General features: G+C 38.0%; 1 long non-coding RNA gene across 2 annotated transcripts; it reads left to right on the plus strand.

The window, feature by feature from the left end:
* Positions 1-3016: 3016 nt before the first annotated feature.
* On the plus strand, positions 3017-24139 carry LOC308195098. 2 transcript variants are annotated; one of them, XR_013951264.1, is made up of 4 exons: positions 3017-3207; positions 15393-15566; positions 23189-23351; positions 23440-24139. It is a non-coding gene; the product is annotated as an uncharacterized lncRNA (long non-coding RNA). The 2 variants fall into 2 exon arrangements; XR_013951265.1 differs by lacking the exon at positions 15393-15566 and having other exon boundaries at positions 3020-3207.
* The last annotated feature ends 21 nt before the right edge of the window (positions 24140-24160 follow it).

Consider the following 24160-nt stretch of genomic DNA (forward strand, 5'->3'; position numbering starts at 1 on the left):
TTCCAAAATAAGTGAACTTGAAATGCAGATGTCTTAATCCTGTGTTTGGCTTTATGTGAGCAGTTCTGAGCCTAATATTAATACAGAGTGTAAAATACATTTGATTCTGAACATCATCTGTTTCAGTAAATCAACGTATGTAAATGAAATTCATGATGCAGCAGTAAGATAAAATAGGCACTGTCATTACAGTCCGCACAAAGAAACCTGTTTCCATTCTACAGTTTCACAGTAAACAGACTGTAAGTTACACAGCTAGTTTAGATGGTAGGTGTAAACATATATTATTCTTCCTACTTTATCTTGTAGTGTAGCCCAGAGGTTTATTCCATATGGTATACAAAATAAACATGGAAGAAATAATCCTCTATCAATTAGAGGTTTCTCTACCACAACTCGATCCAAAAACCATTGAAATCCCTGGAAAGACTCCTACTGATTTAACTAGGTTTTAGGTCATGATAGTAGAAAATCTATTTACATCTCTAAACTATTTTACAATGCGTCTAATGAAGGAAAACAGAAAAGGATTAAAACTAGCATTCTTCCTTTTAGTCAGTATACTCCTCAGGAACCAACACTGAAGTGAGCTCACTAGTACATGTATTTTCAGTGAATTGCGACTAGCTAACATACTTGTGGGTTGTCTTTGGAGAAGACAGATAATGTAAAAGCCAAAGTTTTCAGTTCTTTCTGCTAAGGCATTATTTCTGTTTCCCAAAACTAAACAGACGGAAAAGCATAATGAACTTACTTTTAGACCAGATTAAGAATAGATGTGTTTATCCAGCCAAAACTAAGGCTTGTTAAATATCTTGCATATGAAAACCATGAAAATTTCTTTAGAAAAGCTTAAAAAACACACAAAAACATTTCAAGATGGTCAATCAAGCTTGGTCAAATATACATAATTTAGTGCCATTTTTATTTATTATTTATTATTAATAAAAATATTTTCTGGTAATTATAACTTTTTGTTATTATTATTATTATTACAACTAACATTTTGTCCAAAGGAAAGTGAAGTTCATGGAAAAAATTATTCATGCATATAGAATTGGAGTGGTATGATACTGAGTCACTTTACCAAATTGTGAGTACAAAGAGAATACTGTGTAAAATTGGACATGAATGCAGCACATTCAAGATGATCACATCAAATACTTTTGCACAAATTATGTAATATGCAAAAAAGATTTTTTATGAAAAAAAAAGTCATTCAGTCATTCAGTCTTCTCTATTGTTTGAGATCCTTACCATCAATGGGTAGTACAGAAATGCATTTGAATGCTTCTGTAAGAAGAATACTGTAAACATGCAGCAGTTCAAAGCTATTGTATTTCCTTTGACCCTACTTTTCAAATTTTGAATGTGAAAACTAAATTGAACCAAATGGCTAAAGGCGCTGCCAAGATGCGATGGTCTTTCATGGCTGTTGTGAGATATACATATAATGCAAAATGTCCAATGAAATGAAAATGCATTTGCCTAGGAAAGCACAAGCATCGAGCTCCTTTAAAAAAAGTGAAAGTTCTTTCCATGTTATAAATACAGTAGAGTATCCCCATAAGACCTTGGGAAGAAATGAATGTTCCCAGGTGCCCCTAAGATTGTTGAAAATACTGAGCAACTTTGAAGACTTAATATCATAGATCCTCCATATAGCTGTCCCTCTGTGCACTCTTGCATCTGCACATAAATACACCTCACCACGTTAAATTGGATCGTAGATAAATAATGGGATTATTTGTAATGTGATACTTGATTCAATAACTCACATCATCTTTTCCAGCTGCATGCTATTTTTGTTCTGTGATCCTCTGAATCTGAAGAGGAGACTGGAGTATAGAAATAAATTAACCTAAAAAGATTACAATTGTATGCATTCTGCTAATAAGTAAGAAAAGTAAAATGAAACTGCCAATTTTCTTCATTAAATTATCCCTTAAGATTTGTTTGACTACATACCGTGAGTTAATTTTAAGGTTTGTATTTTTTTTTCTCAGGGAAGTCTTTCTGAAAACAAAACACAAATAAATGTGATGGGAAGTTCCTGAACTTCCAGAACTGCAGCAGGAAATATTTGACCTTAATAGACCTCTAACTGTGATGTTTTCATCAGGGAAAAATATCAGTAAGCAGTGTCTACAGTAAAAGTGTCTTACAACAGCAGTGTGGAATTTTAAACAAAATATGTCAAGAGTAATTAAAATCAGAACAATGATCCAGCCTCGGTTAACATTACCACAGAAACAGTCTCTACCAAAACAAGAAACAGCCCCCTCTCCCTCCCTCCCTCCAGGATTATAAGAGACGGTGAGCATCTTGTTTAAGGAAATTTAGAAGTTTATGTGACTGTATGTCCATCATTTATTCCACTTAAATTTACAGTGTGCATATTCACTTTTTTTTTTTAATTTCACAACATGCAATAAACAAATATTGAGAACATTTCTGTTGTGCAATAAAATTTGATTATTGACATTTTTAAGGCAGATACTTAAACCTGTGGAAAGTTTGGAAGGGAATTTCCTTATGTATTATACCAAAATAAAAAAGTGTTTCTATTTATTCCATGGGAGCAAAAAAAGGTTTTCCTGAGAACCAGCAATAAAAAAGTAGACAACAAGAAATAAAATAGTATCTTCAATTTTGAACTGCCTTAGACCACTCAAGACATCGTTGTGGCCTTGCTATCGATGGATCAAACCACCTGGGGATAACAGTCCAAAAAAGTCCAAAAAATTTCTAAGGGGCAAACCCTTCTCTCAATGACCATATCAAGTTGCCTCAAAGCCCCCAGGAGCCACTGCTTGTCTTGAAGAACAAGGGATGGGACATGAAGTTATTGTTGAACACCTGGTTGAGTTTAGACCGTTCACATAACTAAAAGACCACCTTCCCCATTCTATGAAGCTTTGGTACAAGTGCCCTGAGGGAACCAATGGTTCCTAATTGCCCAAGTAGAAGCACCTGATGCCCCCACCCCATCCCTTGCCTCAGGGGCTATTTCAGCCCAGCCCTGGCTCTAATCCTGGTTTGAGTGGTGCTGTGAGGGTGCCTGCTCCTGGGGCTCTTCCCGAATTATTGCTTAGTCGTCCTGGAGCAGTGTGCTGGCTGCTAAAGGCTGAGGAGAGCTTTTTTGGGGTGCTGGAGTCCTCTGCCCTGGGCTGCTTGGGTAAATCTCAAGGTTGAAGGGTATTGAAGGTAGAGTAAAACTAAATGCCACTTTGATAGAGAAGAGATTATAACTGCTGAAAGTATATAAGTTAATGTTATGGAGTGTTTTCAGTATGGATTTGTTTTATATTGTAAAAGGATATCATCCTGAAGAGTGTTACTAAAATTTATTTTGTGAAACTTTTTTTAAGGAACTGACTTCCTAGATTAGGATGGCTACTTAAGAAAAACCTTATGATCTAGTTCCCATCACAGCACAGCCTTCTTGATGCTCGGGCTGATAAGTCCTACTGTCCATTTTTTCCACTTAAAGCCTTACAAATATTCCAAGAGTATAACAATGTGCCATTTGCATTTTTTTTTAAGAGTTATGTATTTACTGGCACAAGGAAGAGTTTTCTGGAGTTCATACATTGTTTGAATTCTGCAGCTCTGAATAGTGACTCTTTGGCTCTCATCTCAGAGTGTGCTGAAGGCAGATTCAAACCACATAAAGAAAAATGTTGACAAGTACAAGATCAAATTATTATTATCTTTTTTTCTCCCTCAAAAGCATCGGAGGAAAAGTTATGGCTTTGATTATTTTTAAACATAAGACTGCCTAATGAGCAAAGTAATCACAACTTATAAAATTCCTTTGTATTCTTAAGGAAGAAAAAAGCCTCTTTAGATGTCTTTTTTTTTCAAGGTCAGGATGAAGGCTTTACTTTGTACAAAAGAGAAATAGCAATTGAAGTTGTGCAGTCTCCACCATTTGAATTACATCAAGATTCCACTGGAGGTTTTCCAATATTCTGTCTGGAAAACTTGCAGGATATGTAGCTTTAAGATCTTTTTTTCATTTTGTGTTTTGTTTTGTTTTCCTTTTACTTGCATTTGCTAATGTAGAATAAAATCCTTACTGCCATAAACTGCTTTAAGAAGTAATGATGTATGGATGTCATGAACTGATGAATCACGCAAAGTACTATTTAAAACCTTATGTGGTATAATTCTTTCTTAGCTATCTAAGAAAGGAGCTAAGTTTCTGAGGCAAATGTCATCATTTGCTCAGCTGAATAAGCCATATGACACAATAAAAACTTGAGAGATAAAATACCTGGATGGTTGATTAGTACAAAGACATACAGAAAACGTTTTTCAGATATTGTGTGGGTTTTTTTTCCAAGATGTTCCTAATGAAAAATCTTATCAATGGGATATCATCAGGCACAGTTTCTCAAAAGGAGCCATGGAGATTTAGAATTTAAATGAAATACTTTGTGGTTTTCAAAATCATGACTATTAAACCCTGAACTCATAACATTTTGGGATGTTGTTCCTGTGAATAGTGTACAAATTCCTTCATGCAGTTGAGCTGACTCATTGTTTTACATGAGCAAGAGGAAGGGTGTGTGTGTGGTCAAAAGAGCTTTGGAGCCTTGATAGGTATGCTGCATATTTACTGCTTCAGCAGTCTTGGTATGTATTCTGCATTTTTGGTGTGTTATACTTAAAATAAGTCACGTGAATAGAAACATTTGTCTATCTCTGCAATGTTTGTCATGTAGGAAATAGAAAAATGAGAGGTTGTTAGCCATCGTGTTAGATGGACTAAAATGTACATAGGGAAAGCTTAGTGCCTACAACTGGAGTTTGAAGGCTACTACATTCACTACTGTAAATTGTAAAGCGGTGTGGTAAATGATCAGCTGTAACTGAACAGAATTTTCTAGTAAGTGGAAGGGCAAATAGTGCATTCCTGCCATAGCACTTCAGTCATGACTTGGCCCTTTCCTTCTTCACTAGGTAGGCTAACAAGTGGATGTCAGTTTTATTCACTTTCATGTGCACCAATACCTGTGGTTGTTACTGTATTTCAGTATAAGGTAAACCTACATGATAACATCTGTAATGAATGTCTCTCTGCATTCCTCAAGGGAAAACATTTGAATGAGCTTGTTTCAGTTGTGTGGCTCTATGAAGCGAAGGGAGCCAAAAAATGAAAAAGGTGCTTCAATGGTGGAGGGTGCTGAGGTTTGAAATAGGCTTTAATTCTTCTGGAAATAAATTTTCTGTTCTTTAGACTGCCTTCCAAGAAGGCTACAGGCTGAGATCAATGCCTTCAGCTGGCTGCAGTTCTGATGAAAGCCTGCGAGGAGTGGGAGGAATAGCCCATATTACTTCATTCCTTGCATGTTTTGAATAGCACAATTGCACTTTGTCTTCGCCACCGGTCTTTCCCCTGGAAGATCTTGCTCCCTTTGCAGCATGTCAGCCTATGGAAAGCTGCTGCTTGCTTGAATTTGAAGTAGCCAAATCAAAGGAAGAAAGCTGGAAGCTGACAGCTGTGGCTGGTGATGTAAGTGAAGATATGGAGCTGGCTGTGATTTCCATCAGCCTCTGTTGAGTGCCACCCCTCTGCAGCAGGGCTGGAAAGGCAGCAGCCACACTGCTATTGAAAAAATGTTGCAAGATAGCCAGCACAGGGGGAAACCACAGGCTGGGGAGAGGTTACAGCAGGAGAGTGGGGAGTGAGTGGGGCCTGAGATGCTTATCGTGGCTATCTGAACCTGGAGGACCTACCAAACCAGCCTTTCAGCTAATGGCATCTCTCCCTGCCTAGAACGTTTCTATTAGGAAAGAGATGACCTGATGTTTCGGGTGTTTGCAAGGGAAGGGTTGGCTCCCCTTTATGCATACACAGCTACACCATCCCCAAGGGATCATCCCTCCTGAGATCTGATAGAGCACACAAGAAGGGCCTCCTGCTTGCAGGGTCCAAGAAGGAGCACATCATGCCTCCTGCTGTCCTTGGAGGTGTAATTAATGTAATTCTTGTTATTCCACGGGATAGATTCAGGCAGCCAAAGAATTGGAAGCAATAATGTATGATATATAATTTAGCCTATTCAACCTGTAAAAGAGGACACTTGAAAAAGTAATCCACATGCTTTTTTTTGAGATACATCAGCAATGTTTGGAGTCAAAATGTAGTAATTTCACTGCCAGGGTTACCTCCTGTCTTCTGAATACAGTAATTTTGTTAAAGGGAAAATGTTCACTTAAAAACAGCCTAATTGATATTTCTGCCAGACATTTCTGAAAATGAAAGGCCACATCTACAAGAGCACTTGGGAACCTAAAATTTCAAATGTTTCTGATGAGATTCACAGAAACACCAGAGCAAGTAGCTAACAGGCAAAAGTATTCTATCAGTCCCACTTTGGATTCACTTTTATCTTTTAAATTCTACATAATTTTTAGGAAACTTTAGACAACATGAAAAACTCAATTGTTCTTTTGAAATTAGTCAGCAATAGACATGCATTTTTTATATTGTGTACAAGATATATGCAAAGGAGTTAACCGCTGTAGTGATTATTTGATAGTGGATTGAGAATGCAATTTTTCATGCACTTTCTCAATAAGATGCAGAATTGCAAAGCCATTTAGATGTTTCTAGAAATAATTTGCAATATCCCTTCTTACTGTTATTTAAAAAAGAAACATTCAAGCATCTTCACTGCTTTCAAAGTGCACCTGCAAAATTACTCCAATACTGCTTGAAACAGTTAATAGCTCTTTATTTATTACCCATGGCAAAATTCCAATTTGTAATCTAAGTACTTTTAAAAATTCCAGTTTTAGGAACCTGAACAATATTTTGTTTGACATATTGACTCACCAAAGACAAGAAGAATGTTGTAATAGATGTTTAATTTGGTCCTTTTACATGAGCCATACAGTATAATCTCTAAAGTTGGAAACTGTTCAGAAGGGTACAGCATCTGACAATCTGTTATACTAACTTCTGTCGTTAGTGAAAAAGCCAAACTGATTAACTTTCATTCTGTTGCAACTCATCCTTTTCTCTGCATAAGTGTACTTATTTTAATATCCTCCTTAAGTTACTCTAAATCAAGGTAGGGATAAGGCCCAAAAGCCTCTTAGGACTGAGTATATAATACTTCACTCCAGTAGAAGCATCTGTAGAATAGAATAAATCATTGTCAGAAAGATTATTAAAATAAGCTTCAGTGCCTTAGTCATGTTCTAGAGTTGCTTCCGTAGGTAGGGAAAACAACCAGTTCTTGGTATTTCTAGATACTCAAAACACTTTCTTTTCTAGATTATTTTTTCATGTCTTTTCTGTATGCATCAGGAAGATATCTAAGATCCAAAATACTAGAAACACAATTCCTAAAGCATATATGAGCATGCAATCTTAATGCTGTATGTGATTGAGGGTATTCTCAGATGTACTTTTGAAAAGTGAAACTCTTGTTGCAGGAACAAGAAAAAACAAAGGGAAAGAAGGAAGGGAGTTTTACTATATTCCCCAGGGATTCTTTTCATCCTGGAAAAGGTATTTACCCAATATAATATCATTAAATCACCTGTCCCTGCAAGTAAGCTCATAAAATCCAGGCAATTAGCAATGTTGATTGTAGACATTAAAACAAATGGAAAGGAAGGGTTTCTTTTTAAACGATTCAATTAAAAATAAAAGATGTAAAATACTCTGGCTGAAATACTCTGTCCCTTATTATGCAAAGGGTCTGAGCAGAAAAGCATAATCATTTCCGTATATTATTACTCATTTAGTTGTACAGGGCTTTTCCCTATGAGGAAAGAGTTTTTTGTTGGCAGAACATAGCATTTACCCATCCTTTGCTCCTTAAAAACCACTCAATACAACTATACTTGTAAAGCCTGACTTATGAGACCTAATGCTTAAAATGATCCAGTAAGATCATTTCATTATTACTTTTCACAATTGTTATGTGATGTGCTTGTTAGAAATAGCTTGGTTTCTATTTTTAAAAAAACTGCAATTTCCAAGGATGGTGTTAGAAACCTAAGTTATAATAGAGGATTAATGCATATGCTGCACAATAACAGGTGGATTCAGTTCTTCAGGGGAAAAAGTAATATAAAGATTGAAGTATGATCTTCAAATCCCAGAAGTGTAAAGATCTAAGAATATTTCTTAGGACTTCTTGACAAGCCAGGAAGTCACATTAATAATTGGTTTTGGAGCAAATGAATTATCTTACATTTTAATTGTCATATGGAAAAAAAATCTAGCCATTCTTAAGCTGTTCTTTTAAAAACTTCTATGTTTATCTGCTGCTGAGGACCTAGGTATCTCTGAATGATCCCTTGATATTTAACCACGCATTTCTTTAGCCTTATCTTCAAATACTTTATTTTGGAACTGGGAGCATGCTTCACTGCTTGACTGGAACAGAGAAACTCTTTAAAAGTTTTTCTAATGAGTCTTCCTAAGACAAGCATGTCTCATGCAATCGGGCGTTCTTCATGAATGTATGTTTGCCTGTCCCCAGCTCAGTCAGTACTTGTGAATTCATTAACCACTTTAAATTGGATCTTATTGAAGAGTAACAGCCCTAGTAATGCAAAATTCTCAAAGGTTCTGTGGAAATAGATGGCAGAATATTAAAAAAGTGTCCAGAGTGAAGGAAGGACTATAGTGTGAACTGGACCCAAGATGTTTCACACAGGAGAAACACGAATATCTAGCTGATATGGAAACCTTTGGTTATTACATTTATTAGAAAGCAAAGCTGAAGTAAACCACATTTTATCACTTTGTTGCTTTAATATACTTGCAGTTAGCTACTTGATTAAAGTATTAATCTCTGCATTTGGTAAAGCATGTACTTCTCTACCACGTCAGCATGATCCAGTGTCATTGGTCTGATCTGGGGCAATAGGTTTACATTTCAGCTCTGGCCCCTGTGTTGAAGAGAGGTTTTAAAGGAAGTACTTTTTCCAGAGAGAATGGAAAATGTTTGTGGAAGCAGGTAGAAGAGCATCTGTGCCACTAGACTAATAGAAATAAAGACCTGAAAGATCGATCACCGTAACTGAGATGTGTGATGTAATATCCACGGCTGGCTGTAGTGGTCAGTTGTGGGTCATTCCTCAGTGCTGTTCGTTCTCAGTTTGTGCAGACGTACCTAGCTGATATCAGTTAAATGTACAAGTTTTCCATGACTGAAAGATGGCAACTTTTTCTGAGATTACATTTTTCTCTTCTGCCATCTACTCTGACTGTTTTGCTTCAAAGGTTGCAGGAATGTTGTGACTGATTTGCTTCCAGATGTTTGATTCAAAGCCTTTTCCCCTAGTAACTAGTGTTACCTGACAATGCTTAAAGGAAGATTTTAACATGCCCTAGAAGTATTTTATTGGTTTTCTTTTTTCTTGTAAAACCTGGAGTCTTCTAATCCTAAGCTCATGTCCAGTCAAATAACTCCTTTTCAGCAAGAAAACAAAAATAACAAAAGATAAAGTTGGCATATAACAGGAATTGGGATCAGCAATACCTAGCAGTCAACCAGACACAAGTTAAGCAAGTTGCAGGCAAATGTCATACCATTACCTGATGTTAGATACTCAAATGTCATCAGCAAGAGCCCCTTCTTGGTGTGAATGTGAAGTTTTTGCTGACTTACCTGGAAAGACTGAGTAATGGTTTATCACTCAGAACTATTTTGATATGATTTTTGCATAAAGACGATAACCATACTTTCCAATCTTTTGGGAGACTGCTGTTTTAGACCACTTATGTAGGTGGTGGGTTAATTCTTAGCTGATGTTAAAGAAGCATGTTCCTGCTCATGTTTATGGAGATAGACAAGTTTAAACTGCTTTAAGAGTTGGATCTATGCTTTAATTGCAGTTAAGTATGTAACAAGGGCAAGAGAATTAGTTTTTGCATTAGAGGAAAGCTATCCTGAATTGCCAGAAGTAGGGTGTGAGTTCCATCTGAACCAGAACATTAGTGTTTTCTTTCCAATACCTCACTCCAATCCTGGGGAAAAAAATAAACTCCAAGACTTACATTAAGATATTTTTTAGATTTTTCTTGGATACCATGAAGTAATTTTAATTTTTTTGTTGCCTTTGGGATGAACATAAGGAGTAGTAGTCCCACTCGGCATCTGTCAAAGTATTTCCTCAGAAGTCTGCAGGGCTGTTACCCAAAATTCTGTTCACACATTCACACAGCTCAGCGCTCCTCCTTGCCTCCTAGAAATAATGATTGATTTAGAGGGCCAGGTCCATGTTCTGTGTTTAATTAAAGCCTACACTGTCCTCCTTTTCGCCATACTGTCTTTCATGTCCCAGAACTCTTTACAGAGTGTATAACTGGTCTTGTAATTAAATTCCCCATTTCCAAGATCTTTTCTTACTATTAACCATGGTTTTTCACCTTTACAACGAAGTTTTCCAAATCCATATCCTTTAGTTGGACTTCATGTTTCCCTGATAAAGCTTACTGATTTTTCTACTGTATCATTTTTCTGATTATGAGGACCTTCAGTGTAACAACACACAGCTCTTTCCCAGACACCCTGTAGCAGTCCTACGGGTCTTTTTATGATCATAAAAACATCTTTCCAGATTTTCCTGTGTTTGGCTTCTCTATAGCCCACCAAAATGCATACTTATCTCCTTAAGTCAGCCTTTTAAGTACCTCCTTTTCTTTTTTTTTTAAAGATGTCCTTGTTCTTGAAACTGCACTGCTGTATGACACCTGACTGGAGTGCATACCCTTACCATTTTCCAGGGATATAATTTTGCTAACCAGCATCTATTTACCATATCTAGGGAGTGATGATGTTCTCTGAGTGCTGATTCATAAACATTTCTCAATTTTACAAAGCTGATGTGTGTTAAGGGGCAATCATTCTTAAGCAAAGATTTGCTGGTGAATGCTCTTCCTTTACCAAGCACTTCATAAAGTTTTCCTATTTGTATTGACCAACAGACCATGGCAGAACAAATTTAATATCAAATTAAGTTTTAAAGGGCTTTCAATTTCAATATAGATTCATAGAATTTTATGTATGAAAATATTAAATATATACAAACTGATGAATACGTGCTCATACTTAATATGGAAAAAAATCAACTAGAGATCAAATTAATAGGTGTCTATAACTGTGATCCTGAGTATCTTCAGTACAGGTATCTCTTCACAGAATAGCCTGGGTTCTCATAGCTGGACAAATACTCTTGTGTGGTGGGTAAACATGCATTAAACTTCTGTCTGCACATTTCCTCTGGTGCAAACGTGCATACATATGCTAGATGTTACTGCACATGCAAGTTGTTATTTAGGATACAAATCCAGATCTGCTATGTGTATGTTCAGTTTTTAAAGCACTGATAGGCCAGTAGGACAGGTGGAACTCATAGATACTTGTTATTACACCTGTGAGTGGGAATTACAACCATATTTTAATAGTCTGTATGCTTTATCTAAAACACATACGAGGAAGCATGAAAGTTATCAGCAGGTTACTTTGCGCTGTAGCTGCCATTCTTCAAAATTAAAACTTCACAAAGCAGTTTTAAAATGCCAATTTTAACGCCAAAGTATTCATTAAAAATGGCATTATGGTGGTATGTTATTTTCAGACCACCACAGTGAAAACAATTAGTGTAGCTTAATCCATTTTTCATCCACTCTTATCTTTGCCTTTACTTTGGCTCTTCAGTATGGAAAGAAAACATTGAATTAGACCATCCCCTCTGCTTCAGCTTCTACTCTAAGAATATAATTTTTAATGCTACAAAAAGAGCAAAGAAATAGCAATAGTATATGTAAACAGACAAATTTGAAAAGCATCAGATGTTCTTACTTTCAAAGTATCCTATCATTTTGAAAAATTTACTGTAAAAAAATATATTGTGCTTGCAATTTCAGTCTTTCTACCTTGACTTGCTAATAGAAGGTTTTTTAATTGTAATGAGCACAGCTCAAATAATCTGAAACTGATTGAAAACAAAACATTAGTTTTATTTCACTGTCCAATTTAAATGAAATATCTAAAATAGCAAAAAAGCTTAAGTAGGAGAGCTAATTTAAATTAGTAGAGATGCTATTAGTAATGGAATATATTAATAATAGAATATACAACTGTCACTGGGAATCATGGTTACTACTCAGTGGGATTCAGCCCAACGTCGAACAATCTTCTGATTGTTCTGTATGTTCAAAACATTGATAATGCAAGGTATGATTAGAATTAACTGACCTGTGATAACAACACTTTAATAAATGCTCTTTTTTTTAAAGACTGGCATAGGAGGATATTCACTGACAGCAGCAAAATTTCTACATGCAATATTTCCCCAAAATCATGGTGGATTATTTTTCCCACTGAATAAAGTAATCCAAAACTACCTGGCAATGGTGAAGAATGACTGACTTCCTTGGGATTTTACTTGTGTAGCTACTCTAATTAATAATTATGCAGTCATTAGTATGAAATGAAAATGTCACTTTGATGTTGTTCTTAATGAAGCAGATTTTCATAAAGGTGACAATGTGCCTTGCTTACAAACCAGTACAATGACAGTCATCATGTATCTTTTTTGTGGCGACTGGTGTGGTCTAAATTTTCTACGCTCTTAGGAACAGCAGCAACATGTGTTTGAGTCATCTGGCTCTATAATCAGAACATGAATATAATTATATACACGCACCGCTCTGACTCCATACCTGCAAGGGCTGCTGCTGCTGTGCTCTCCCAGTTGCAGCTCCCTGCTCTGGGGAACCCATGAAAGGGCTGCCTTTACATCAGGGTCTTGCTCTCTTCCAGAGCTAAAAACAGTTCCATCTCGGGCCTCAGCTAAGTTAAGGAAAATCAGGCTCCACAGTCTTAAAATACTTGCTTTGCATTGTAACTCCACTCATACCCGTTATCCCGTCTCCTACCCAAATGTTATGTATAAAACCAGGCATTGGCTTCAAGGTAGTTAGGAATCAGATATATTGAATTTATTACAATGTTAATACAGTTAATAATGTTCCTCAAAGCTGAATTACACAACTAATCCTACATTTACAGAGATAATATTGGAGCTGTCAAGCATCAATATTGGAGAATTCAGCATCAGGCAATGCAGTGTTTACTGAAAACTTACACTATTTTGCACTCACCAGTTTGGCTTAAAACTTTATTTTTGTTTTAACTGCACGTTGTTCACTAATCTATTTCTCTTTAAAAGTACCAATGCAAATCCCTCTTGATTTGGCTAGCAGTTTTGGAGTTGTCTGTACATACGCTGCAAGCATACTTAGCCTTTCCAGTATCAACCACCTACCTTCTAAGCATCTGATTAATCTATCTAATCTATGGCATTCAAAAAGTACCTATTGCCATAGCATCATTAAGTTTCACAATAATAAATTGATTTCATTTGGAGAGCTGTACTCCTCATAGTGTGGGTGGATCTCAAGGAGTGTTTAGAAAATCAAGCTTGCCAGTAGTGGAGCTAGTGGCCGTAACCCTCTAAGAATGCAGTCAAAGTGCTAAAGAACATAACCTAGGGTGAACAGCTTAAACCTAGAAAGAAAAAAAAAAAGCATGAAATTAGAAATAAATATTTCTACTAAATGAAAGCATACAGTTTTGCTGGGTGATAAAGCTGGGACAGCTGTCATGGTCAGGGCTGCTCTTGTGTACTGCTCACATCTGACTTTGGTTTATGTCAATAGGATTATAAACCGTGCAGTCTAGCAGTTGATACATCCGAATGCTATTACCTCCAGTAATAAGACTCTGAATTAGTAACAAAACATTTAATCCTCTTCCACTGAGTATAATGCTCTAAATGCAGTGCAAGAGAACCTGGATAAGACTAAAACTCCTAGAAAACAGCTACTTTGATTGCTTTTCTTAAATGGTTGCAAAGTAGAAAGTGTCTTCAAGTTCCTGTTTTACTAAAATTTCACTGACTTTCAATCAGCAATTTCTGAAATTGGGAACACTTGTCAAAGTAGGAAAACAATTTTGTTTTCTATTAGAGCAATTACACTACGGGCTCAATAGAGGGACATAAATTGCGGTTTTAAATTAGAAAGACTTGAATTTGTTTTCCTTTTTGACAAAATCTTACTCAACTTCCGATAAACCTGATTTTAACTTGTTACTATAAGGGTAATAGTGATTACTCCATTAGAGGTTAAATGGGAAGAAAATATATTCTGAAAAATGTAACAAAACAGGGTAGACACTATAATGGGCTCACATCCAAACAGTTTCTTACCGCTTGAGAAATACAAATAGATTTAAAAGTAGTTGTGAAAGACTTGTAGCAATGTGATGGCAAAACCATTGATGTTACGAATACAGAAATAGGTCGTGTCACTGATTTCTAGCAACAACTGCAGCATTGTCTATTTGCTGTATACTTTTCTTCAGACTAGTTTCATTACTTGCCGTTACAGTAAGATTGTCTTTACCATGGTGACTAATACCTTTTTTCTATGTATGTCAAAGTTAATCTTCCTGCTGCTCTCCTGTTTCACTTCATTGAGTCTCTAGTGAGACACTGGAAGTTCCTTTTCTTGTGCTAAGAATTATTCCCCAGTCTTTAGATAACACGTGTATGGGTATACACAACTCCAAGCAGTTGCCCTACTGTGACCATGTCACATAAATGGGAACTTATCTTATGCCAGCAAGTAAAAAAAAAAAAAAAATCCCCTTAGTCCTCACACTTCCCCAGTAATTCACACCTGCCTCCTACCAAGATAATTTAATCTGTGGAGGCTTCAGGACTCCATTTATCATCTCTCCCTCTTCTCGTTTACTAGATAGCTAAAGTTATCTCCACCTCCTTCTGCCTGAGTCCCATCACACACTTAATCCATTTAAATCCTTCCATTATTTCTTTCTTCTGTTAAATCCTCAGCTTCAAGGTCCTATGTGCCATCTCTTAATGTGTCATAACCAGCACAAAGGTACTGGACTCTTCTTGCTAAGACTCGGTAGAGCTGCAGAATAAAGACAATTTGTCTTTTGCCCATTGTTATTTACAACTATAACAAAATAGGCTTTATGCTTTGTTTCCTTTTTTCAGTTTACCTGCAGGTTTGGGGTCACAGGAACCCAGCTACAAGAGGTGAATAGGCCGGACTGGTATTCTGCTTAGTTTAATACGACATCTTCAGCATAGGCCTGTGTTATTTTTCAGAACTGCATCTTCAAATTAACGTTTTTTCTTTTAAACTCAACTATTTGTTTCTGTTACTTATTCTTGTTTTTTAGCCTCTTTTTCTGACTAGACCTGCTTTTGAGAGAAACCTGAAATAAAAGACAAGCCTTGCTCCACATCCAAATACCCTTAAATCTTTTTGAACAGAGTATTTCATGGTCATAAACCAGATCTTCATCTCTCCTCAGGTTTCAATTTCCTTGCCTGCTCCCTAAGAGCGTTAACAGGGTTTTATGTAGATGAGGCACTCATGGAAACAACCTGAACCAAACCATTTGCGCTCTGAAGATGTGGCCTGGATTTTGACTTCAGTTTGCATTTCTACGGTGCGCTAATGCAATGAAGAAAAAGCCAGTTATTTGGTAAGGTGTTGAATAGCAGGAGATCACAGTGAATAGTAAAATATTCAGTAATGTATCCTCACACTCAGTACTGGCAAAGAGCTACTGCAGGGCCATGTTCGTGTCTGTTTGCCATGCTCCCAGTGTACTACGCTGGGCAAAGCAAAGACTGCAGGCCTAACTACTACTCTAACCACTCCGGACAAGCCCACCTCTCTCCATTTAGGAGAACGTTTTGCCAGTTATTGTAAGAGGGTATTTGTGGAAGCTGTTGGGGTTGTTAGCTTCTCTGAATTTGCAGTAGCTTACTGCACGCTTCAGAGGTACAGAGAAGAATGTTCTTCTGAGCGCTGCTTCTGCCTTTTCTGCTTCATGATGTAGTGTTTTCTGTAGCTATATATGCATCTTGACTGATAGTATCTACATGTCTGCAGGCATTTTCCTTTGTAGAACAATTATTTGTGATTTTTTTTGCAAAAATATTTAATACCCATAGTTCATAGAATCAATTTTTAGCTTCAACTTTCTGTTCAGCTTTAGGTACTTGATGAATTTCTCCAGAGTTACCTTCAGCTTTGTAAAGTTATAAGTAAAGCATGCAACTTCTGTGTTTGGCAGGTAAAATTTAGCCCATAAAATACTGTTTTTTGTCATGATGGGGAAAAAGACAGTGGAAAAGTTGGTTGCTTTGACATAAACCCTTCTCTTTCAAAATGCATATAAAGTTCTGAAAGGTTGCATAAGAAAATTTGATTTTTTCCTTTTTATTCCTTCTATAAATGAATTATTTGGGATTTTTAAAGTACATTAAAATGGAAGATGGAAAATAGTTTCTTATTTAGGGAAAGTGAATAAAATTCTGCTTATCAAAGGAGATTCATGATCAGACTAAAATTCATTTCCACACTAAATGTAAATGCTTCTTTCAATCAACATTAATTTATCTTTTTCATTTTATTTTCAAAGTCTAACAGCACACTTCTAGGAATATATTTTAGCTTCCCCTTCTGGATCCAAAAATCTGTAATTAATCTAAGCAAACTTATCCAAAACATGCTTTAATAATTCATCATCTTACCATACATTTTCTGTGCTCAGAAGTCTCTTAGAAAAGGACTAATCAAGTGATTTCATAGATGCAGCAAAGCAGCTCCAAAATCTCGTGTCTTTATCCCTGTTGATTACAACTTGTCATGAATAACTTCATTCACTGAGTGTCTATAACGTTATAGTGGCCTGGATGAAAAAAATACAATTTTTACAATTATTAATCAGTATTAATGTCGTAAGCATAAACATAATTCTACAAGCAGCGGGCATAACTTTTCAAAAAAGACTTTAGTGCAGCTATGGAAGATGCTGCAGTAGTGTTTTATCACCTTCCCTCCTGATCCTGGGAGCACTGAGCTGTTATATGTGCTTTGGTACTTGAGTCTGCTCATAAGAAAGGTTTTTGTGCATGCCTTACGCAATTATGCCCAACTTTATTCCTTAACATTCCATATTTTCCAAAATGCTGATAACTCCAGAAGCTGAGCTTATAGATGAACTTGTACTTGATAGAGCTAGTTGTAGCCATTGAAATGAATGGCAGAATTACCCATCCCACTTCAGATGGAGCTGGATGATCCCCTGTTCAGGCAAAGTTTAAAAGGACAGGCAAAATCCTGCAATTTTCTAACTCAGGAGGAAAAAAAAAAAAGAGAATCTGTGGAGCACCCACAAATTTGGAGAAATAGCAGAAGTGCTTAGGGCTTAATACAGCAAGTGCTTTGTGACCTGGGAGATTTTGTCAAACGGGCAGTTTGCCTCCACAGGGATTGCAGAACAGCATATAAAATGCATGAATTCACAAATACCAAGAAATGGTCTCGCACCAGGGTAAACTACATAGAGAGAAATGAGTTAGATTGACTATAGAGTGTATCAGCATGACTTCTCACACAGTGAGCATAGGAGCTGCTAGGGCAGAGGTTTGCAAGAGCCGATACAGCAAGAAGTATTTTGGTTACTTATTGCTTATGGCTTAGTCTGCATAGCTCTTGGTGATTCAATGTCACATCAGTCAAACTTAGCCAGTTAGAGTAATGCTACCTTGCAGTACAAAATATTTTGGTAAATCTCTCTTTAGGTTGCAATTTGGCCAGGCACAGCAGGCGTAAGAAGGGAGATAGGAAAGATTTACTATCCTATTGCACCGACGGGGAATCAGAAGCGGATGAGGTTATGTGAGTTGCTCAAGATCACAGAACGGGTCAGGGCAAGCGTTCACACACTGATGAAAGCAGTGAGATTACACGAGGAACATATAGTAAGAGCATAAACTACAGACAAATTCCCAATGCTTAAAGCTCATTTTCCACATAAACACTTAAATTTTATTAAGTTCATACAAAATCTTGCTTCAGCATAAATTCTTCTGTTACTGTAATAATTCTGATTCTTCATTTAAGTATTTCTTATTCTTAGACATCTGGTTATCTTTATTCATGCACAGTCTAAGATTTTTTTTGATGAATATATTTCTGGTCCAACTCACATCAGGTCACTTTCTTGATTTAGTTTTATGGCTTACTGCTCATGGATTTTTCTTTCTGTTCCATAGACATTTTCATACCATCATGTAAGATATTTAAATTCACTGCAGCTCCTCATGCATTTTCATCCAGCAGAACTAGTTATCTACTGCAGCACCTGTTTTCCAGAATATTATACTTAATTATTAATTTTGACTGACCTTGTGTTGTCAACTGTTATTAAATGGGGTGGTAATGTTATACCAGAATTCACATTGCACAAATATTGGGTTACATGCTACTCTATGGTAGGAGGAAGCTGGAGTATGTTCCTACCCCTGTGCACACAACGCTTGAGGTCAGAATGGCACAGGCAGGGCAGACACAAAGCACTACATTAACATGCGTTTCTTAGACTCAGAGTCACAGTTCTGAAGTATTTTTGTTAGCTGCCTAAAAACCGTAATGCATTGTCTGGACAACCAGCCAAACCCATGCCCAATAACAATCAGAGGTTGAATATCAATAATTAAACAGAAGATTCATCTCTTCCTATGGCTGTGTAGGTGCATATTAGGATATTAAAAAGATGCTGCAGCAATGTAGAAAGCTGCTGGGGTTTTGCCAAAGAGGCATGAAAGTGTCTCCCAGCACATCAGCTAAGTTTAGTGTGCAATCCCCATGCCTAATTTGGGAAGATGTCAAGAAAGGAAGAGAAAGGCTACTCCAGAAGCACTTCAAAACATTTAAACTGGATTCCCATCGTGAACAGCCATCTGGAGGAGCTTTTTTTTCCACAGTGTAGCAGTGATGAGCGATTGCATTAGTAGGGTGATTGTATCACGCGTAGTTATAACTGAGATATTAAAGATACCCAGAGTACTAGGTATCCATATAATTATATCTGCAATGCTGCTGCTGTGCCTTGCTGTATGGTCTTGGCAGCATTGGCAGCACAGCAGTTGGAGCTTGTCTTGGTTCTGTTCTTGAGCTATGAAGTGACCCCCACCATCGCTGGGGTGTTCCGTGCATGCATGTACATTCACAAGGGGTAAGGGTTACGTGTACGCAAGCTTCCTTCTCTCCTTTCTGATGGCTACAGAATAGATCCTGTATTTTAAAGGGGGCATGGATCCTGACCTGTCTGCATCAAATCTAATTTGCCTTCCAAAGTACAGTAGCCATTTTTCCTCCAATGTGCAACCGGAATACATAGTGGTTGGTTGGAGCTCCATAATAAACTAGAAACTAATGCTGCCAGCCTGGAAGTGGGAACGATTTCCTTTTCCGGAGGAATAAGAATACAGCTCTTTCCTCTCCCATTCAAGTGTTTGAACCTCTGCATTATCATATCCAGGATCTTTTGTTTAATTTTACTTCAGCTCAATCATTCTTGCATCCTTTGTTCACAGAGATCCTGTTTCAAAAGATGGGATAGATAGTACTCCTACTCAAATTACTGGTAATGAGGAAGGCTTGAGGAAGGATCTGAAAGGAACTAATATACTTCCTAGCTATATTCTTATGTAAAATAACACTATTACCTTTAACTATTGGAAACTGCAGCGATCAGGGAAAGTCCCTGATAATGCTATCCATAATGCTATTTTCTCTAGTTATGTTCTTCTTTAAAAAGGCAAGAAGGAGGATCCAGGGAACTATGTGGTCAATCTCGCCTCAGTTTGGGGACATCATGAAGGACTTGGACTTCATTTCCAAGTAGTCAGTAGGCTATTTGTGCTTTACCAGCACAACTGATATGACTGACTCTGTGGGTGATCAGGGAATGGTGACTGCAATGTCAAAGGCTTTTGACATCCCCTGCAGCATTCTCATGAAGGAGCTGAGGAAGCATAGACTGGAGGAACAGGCTGTTATGAGGGTTGAAAACAAGACTATACCACTTGGCTGGTGACTGGCATCATCCATTTGGCAGCCAGTGACTAGCAAGGGGCTCCAAGCTTGATATTGAGAGCTGATAATTTTCAGCATATGCATCACTAGCCTGGGTGATAATGATGCAGAATCCACAGGGACCTTGCTGAAGTTCAAAACCAGACCAGCAACAACGTCAGAGTTCAATAGGGAGACATGCAGATCTCTGCGTGGGAGAGACAGAATAACCCCAGGCACCTCCGCAGGCTGAGAAGCCACCAGTGGAGCAGCAGCCCTGCCAAAGGGGACCCACAGACATGACAGTGGGTGTCAGACTGAACACAAGCCTCCCACGTACAGGGCTTCCAGGCTGTTTTGGGGAGGAATTTTATGATACTGTGAGGCCTAAGATGAAAGAACCTCTCACTCCAGGTAGGTTTTGAACTGGGACCTAAACGTCAGCATTATAGAAATTAGACACTGCTGTCTTTGCCTAAGCATTTCACGTGATAAGCCTTCCACTATTTGCTTGGGAAATAATAACATGTTTTTTATGTTAATTTTCTCACATTACATTAAGTCTGCAATATCTTTATTTACCATCAACTTCACTAATTTTACCTGTCAGAGAAATAAAGTATCTGAATTAATACATAATTATGCATGAAAATCAGTAAGTTAAAGTCAGAAAAGTAGTTTAAATGACTGCTGCGTGTTTAAGCCAACAATGGTGCCTCAGGCCCACCCATTTAAAAAAAAAAATATTTTTGGATGCGAATGGCTGTCTACTGAAAGCTTTACCAGAGACTTTACAAGATCCCCAGGATTTGCAGCCCTGCAGAGCTGGCACCAGGCTGAATGGGATGTGCGTGCACCCGGACCGCGGGACCAGTAATGGGTGTGAGTCATTCATGAAACAGAAAGCAGACAAACCAACAGTGCTGCTCCAAACCACGCACAAAACAAAAGTTTTAACGTGCATACAGTTACTCAGATTCTGATGACTTCAAGTATCAGCCTTGTCCTACCTTTGTCATCACAACTGATCATGTTCCTTTGCCTATCAGGGTTGACTATGTTATCTTAAAACAAACTCTCATATCTAAATGGCATCGTACTGTTAACTGTTAAAATAACTGAAAAGCACATCATCAGTCTTCTCTAACATTCTGAGGAAAGATGCTGCAAGTCATTTAGAAAGTGTCACAGCTTTGTTTAACCCACCCCTGAGATCTTCCAGTGTTGGCATAGACTCTATAAAGATAGAACTTTATCTTTTTACTAACAGTTTCTTTTCATGTTCTTAGTGTTAACTGGTATTTGATAAGTATAAAATCACGCCTAAAACTACAAGACAGAAACCTCATGTTGTATTTTGACTAGGTTCTGAAATGCAGCTCAGTTTAAGCAGCAAGGTTATTACAGCCTCAGACCACTGAAGCTACAAGAAGAGAAAGTATTTTTTCAGATGGGAAATTTTGATATGTTTCATCTTCTTTATGTCTGTTTTAGGTCTTATCTGTCAGTCTTGGAGTCTGCAAGGTTGCACCCAATTATATCATGGTTGGTTTGCTATCTATGTCAAGCTGAGTTATACAAAACCACAAAATAAGGTTTGGTTCTTATCCTGAGACTGTCTCATTAACTACAGCATTGCACAATTGTATCAGTAATATCTGACTCTTAGCTATAATAATTCACCAGGATGATGTCATGTAGGCTGTCACGTTATAAATAGGAGGTACTATGCAAATAGATTTGATAACAAAATGCCTTCCTTGCTTTTGAAGGTTGACTTCAGGGTCTTACTTTTTTTGTGTACAGATGAAAGCTCCCAGCCTAAGGAGCTGTACCTCTTACTTCACGGCAATCTCATTTTTTAACCCTTCCAACATTTTTTAGTACTTTTTTCTTGTTATCACCCCAAGTGTCTATATGCTTTTGCTTCCTAACAGTAAATCAGGGGTCAACGCAAGGCCACAATGAACCTTCACCTTTAGTTCAGACATGCATCCTTTTGGAAAGAAGTGTGCAGATCATTGTATCTTGCAATATTTTGTCCTGTTCTGAAAGAAAAACTAAAAATCCTCCCACTGATAAGGGTGCAATTACATTCTAGGCCTGCTGCATTTCTTTCCTACTTTTATTCCCTCCTTTCTGCCTCTTTCCCTTTGCCACTCCCGCAGCTAATTTATATTCATACTAGTTGTATAATTGGTATTCTGAAGGGAAGTTTTGCTCAAATGCACTACATGTTATTTTTGTGTGGACAGTTATTATGAGTTCTGTCCCATGCTAAAATCAAATTACTGTCATCTGTTCAGTTGTAGAATTTATACATTACCATGGAAAGATTAGTATTTTACAGTCATTATCTATAATGCAATCTTGATTACATTTAAATATCTCATTTTAGCAAACCATGTTGTTATTCTTCCTGCTGTGCTATGTTCATGTCAGATGTTGTGGAATGTGATGACAACTTTTCATGTAAATTGGGTCTTCCTTTGTGTCCTGCATGTCAGAAAAGTGGGAGCTCCATTTTCCCCTGGTTTTCACCATTGTACAATTTCTCTCTTTTTTTTTCTTTTTTTTTCTTTTTTCTGGAACACCTAGCAGTCTAATATTTGTGTTGTCTAAGATCTGGCTCTTAGGATGCTGAATCTGCAATTATTTCTTGCTTTTGTTTGTTTTCAGTTTTGCTTTTTGTTGTTGTTGTTACTTTTTTTGTTGTTACTTTTTCTGTTTACTTTTTGTTGTTACTGTCAATCTCTTTTGTCTCTAGCCAACTCAGCTGACCAGAACTGCAATTTAATCACTCGAATGTTATCTATTGCTATTCTTTCATTGTTAAAAGAAAAACAAAGGGGGGGGGGATTCTGCAGTTCAAAGTCTCTTGGAACTTGTATTAGCATCAATTTTCTAAGTCTTAGCCTCTACACTGTTTCACACTGGAAATTAGTCGCTGCTAGAAAAAAAAAAAATGCTTAGAGAAGGCTATTTTCCTAAAGAGTTTTGTTTAAAAAGAAAAAAAAAAAAACACAAAAATATATATATGGGGGGGGAAGACTTTTTGACTTCTGCTCCTGTTTCTGTTTCTCCCCCACTCCCAATTGCTTTGCAAATTTGTAATTCACTGCTTCCAAAGGTTCTTCAAACTTGTTCTACTGGTTTTCAGGAGTAGGCAGACTTGTTTTTCTAAGCTCTTCAGTATACCAAATGAATTTAATTTTTCATTTTGTTCCTACAAAGAATCCCGGGACGCTCCTTGAAGGGCAGTTCGTGAGTGCACGGCATCGCATGGACACATTCAGTGCGTGCCCCACAATGCTTTAATTACCCGGCGTATGAAACCATACGGAGCTGTGCTAACACGAAGGCTCTCTTCAGTAACCACGAAGACCTTGATCAAAAAGTTAAGGGGAAAGTGCCGTATCATAAATAATGCAGTCAGCTCCAAGAGGTCATGTTTTAATGAACATCTTTTCCTCCCTCGCCCTCAGGCAGCCAAGATGGAGGGGAGCTCCAACTTTCTGCCGGGGTGTGGGCCTGGAGAAGGTCACTGGAAGGACCTTCTATGGTGGTTCCATCCCTGCCAAAACCCCTGGAGATGTGGGCCTCGGGGGTCTGTGAACTGAGGGGGCATTTCTTACACTGAAGTGTATGAGATGGGAATGGGCTGGCAACCTGGTGCCTCAAGCTGAAGTGCGGAGTGACACCGAGCCTGGCTTGGAGAAAATGGGAGACTTCGCTTGGGTGAGAGGGAAGAAACTGCTTGCCATTGCAGGCGTTTTGGGAGGCTGTGTGCTGAAACCCTGCCTGAAATGGGCCAATTCAGGGCGAAATGAGAAAAGGCAGTGGAGTGGCAGAAGTAAAACGATAAAAATAAAAGCTATTAGGTCTACACTTGGTTAAGAAAAAATGAGAAAAGCCGGTCTTGCATCAAAGAGACGGTGCACGCCAGGCTGACGGGACGCCAAGCGAAGTGTCCCGCGCTTGATCCGACCCTCATTGTTCTCGCACCTCGCTGTTTTTACACTTAAAACGTTTCATCGCCTTTATTTATTTTCCGCCCCCCGCCGCTCCCCTCAGGGCGCCAGGCCCCGGCGGCGGGAGCCGCGCTGCCGCCCCCTGCAGGGCCGCGCGGGCAGGGTCTCGCCGCCGGGGCGGGGGGGGACGGACACGTCCCTCCCGGAGGGGGGGTGGGCGGTACAGCGTCCCCGC

This window comes from Anser brachyrhynchus (assembly GCF_964034855.1).
Source record: "Anser brachyrhynchus genome assembly, chromosome: 4".
Taxonomy (NCBI): domain Eukaryota; kingdom Metazoa; phylum Chordata; class Aves; order Anseriformes; family Anatidae; genus Anser; species Anser brachyrhynchus.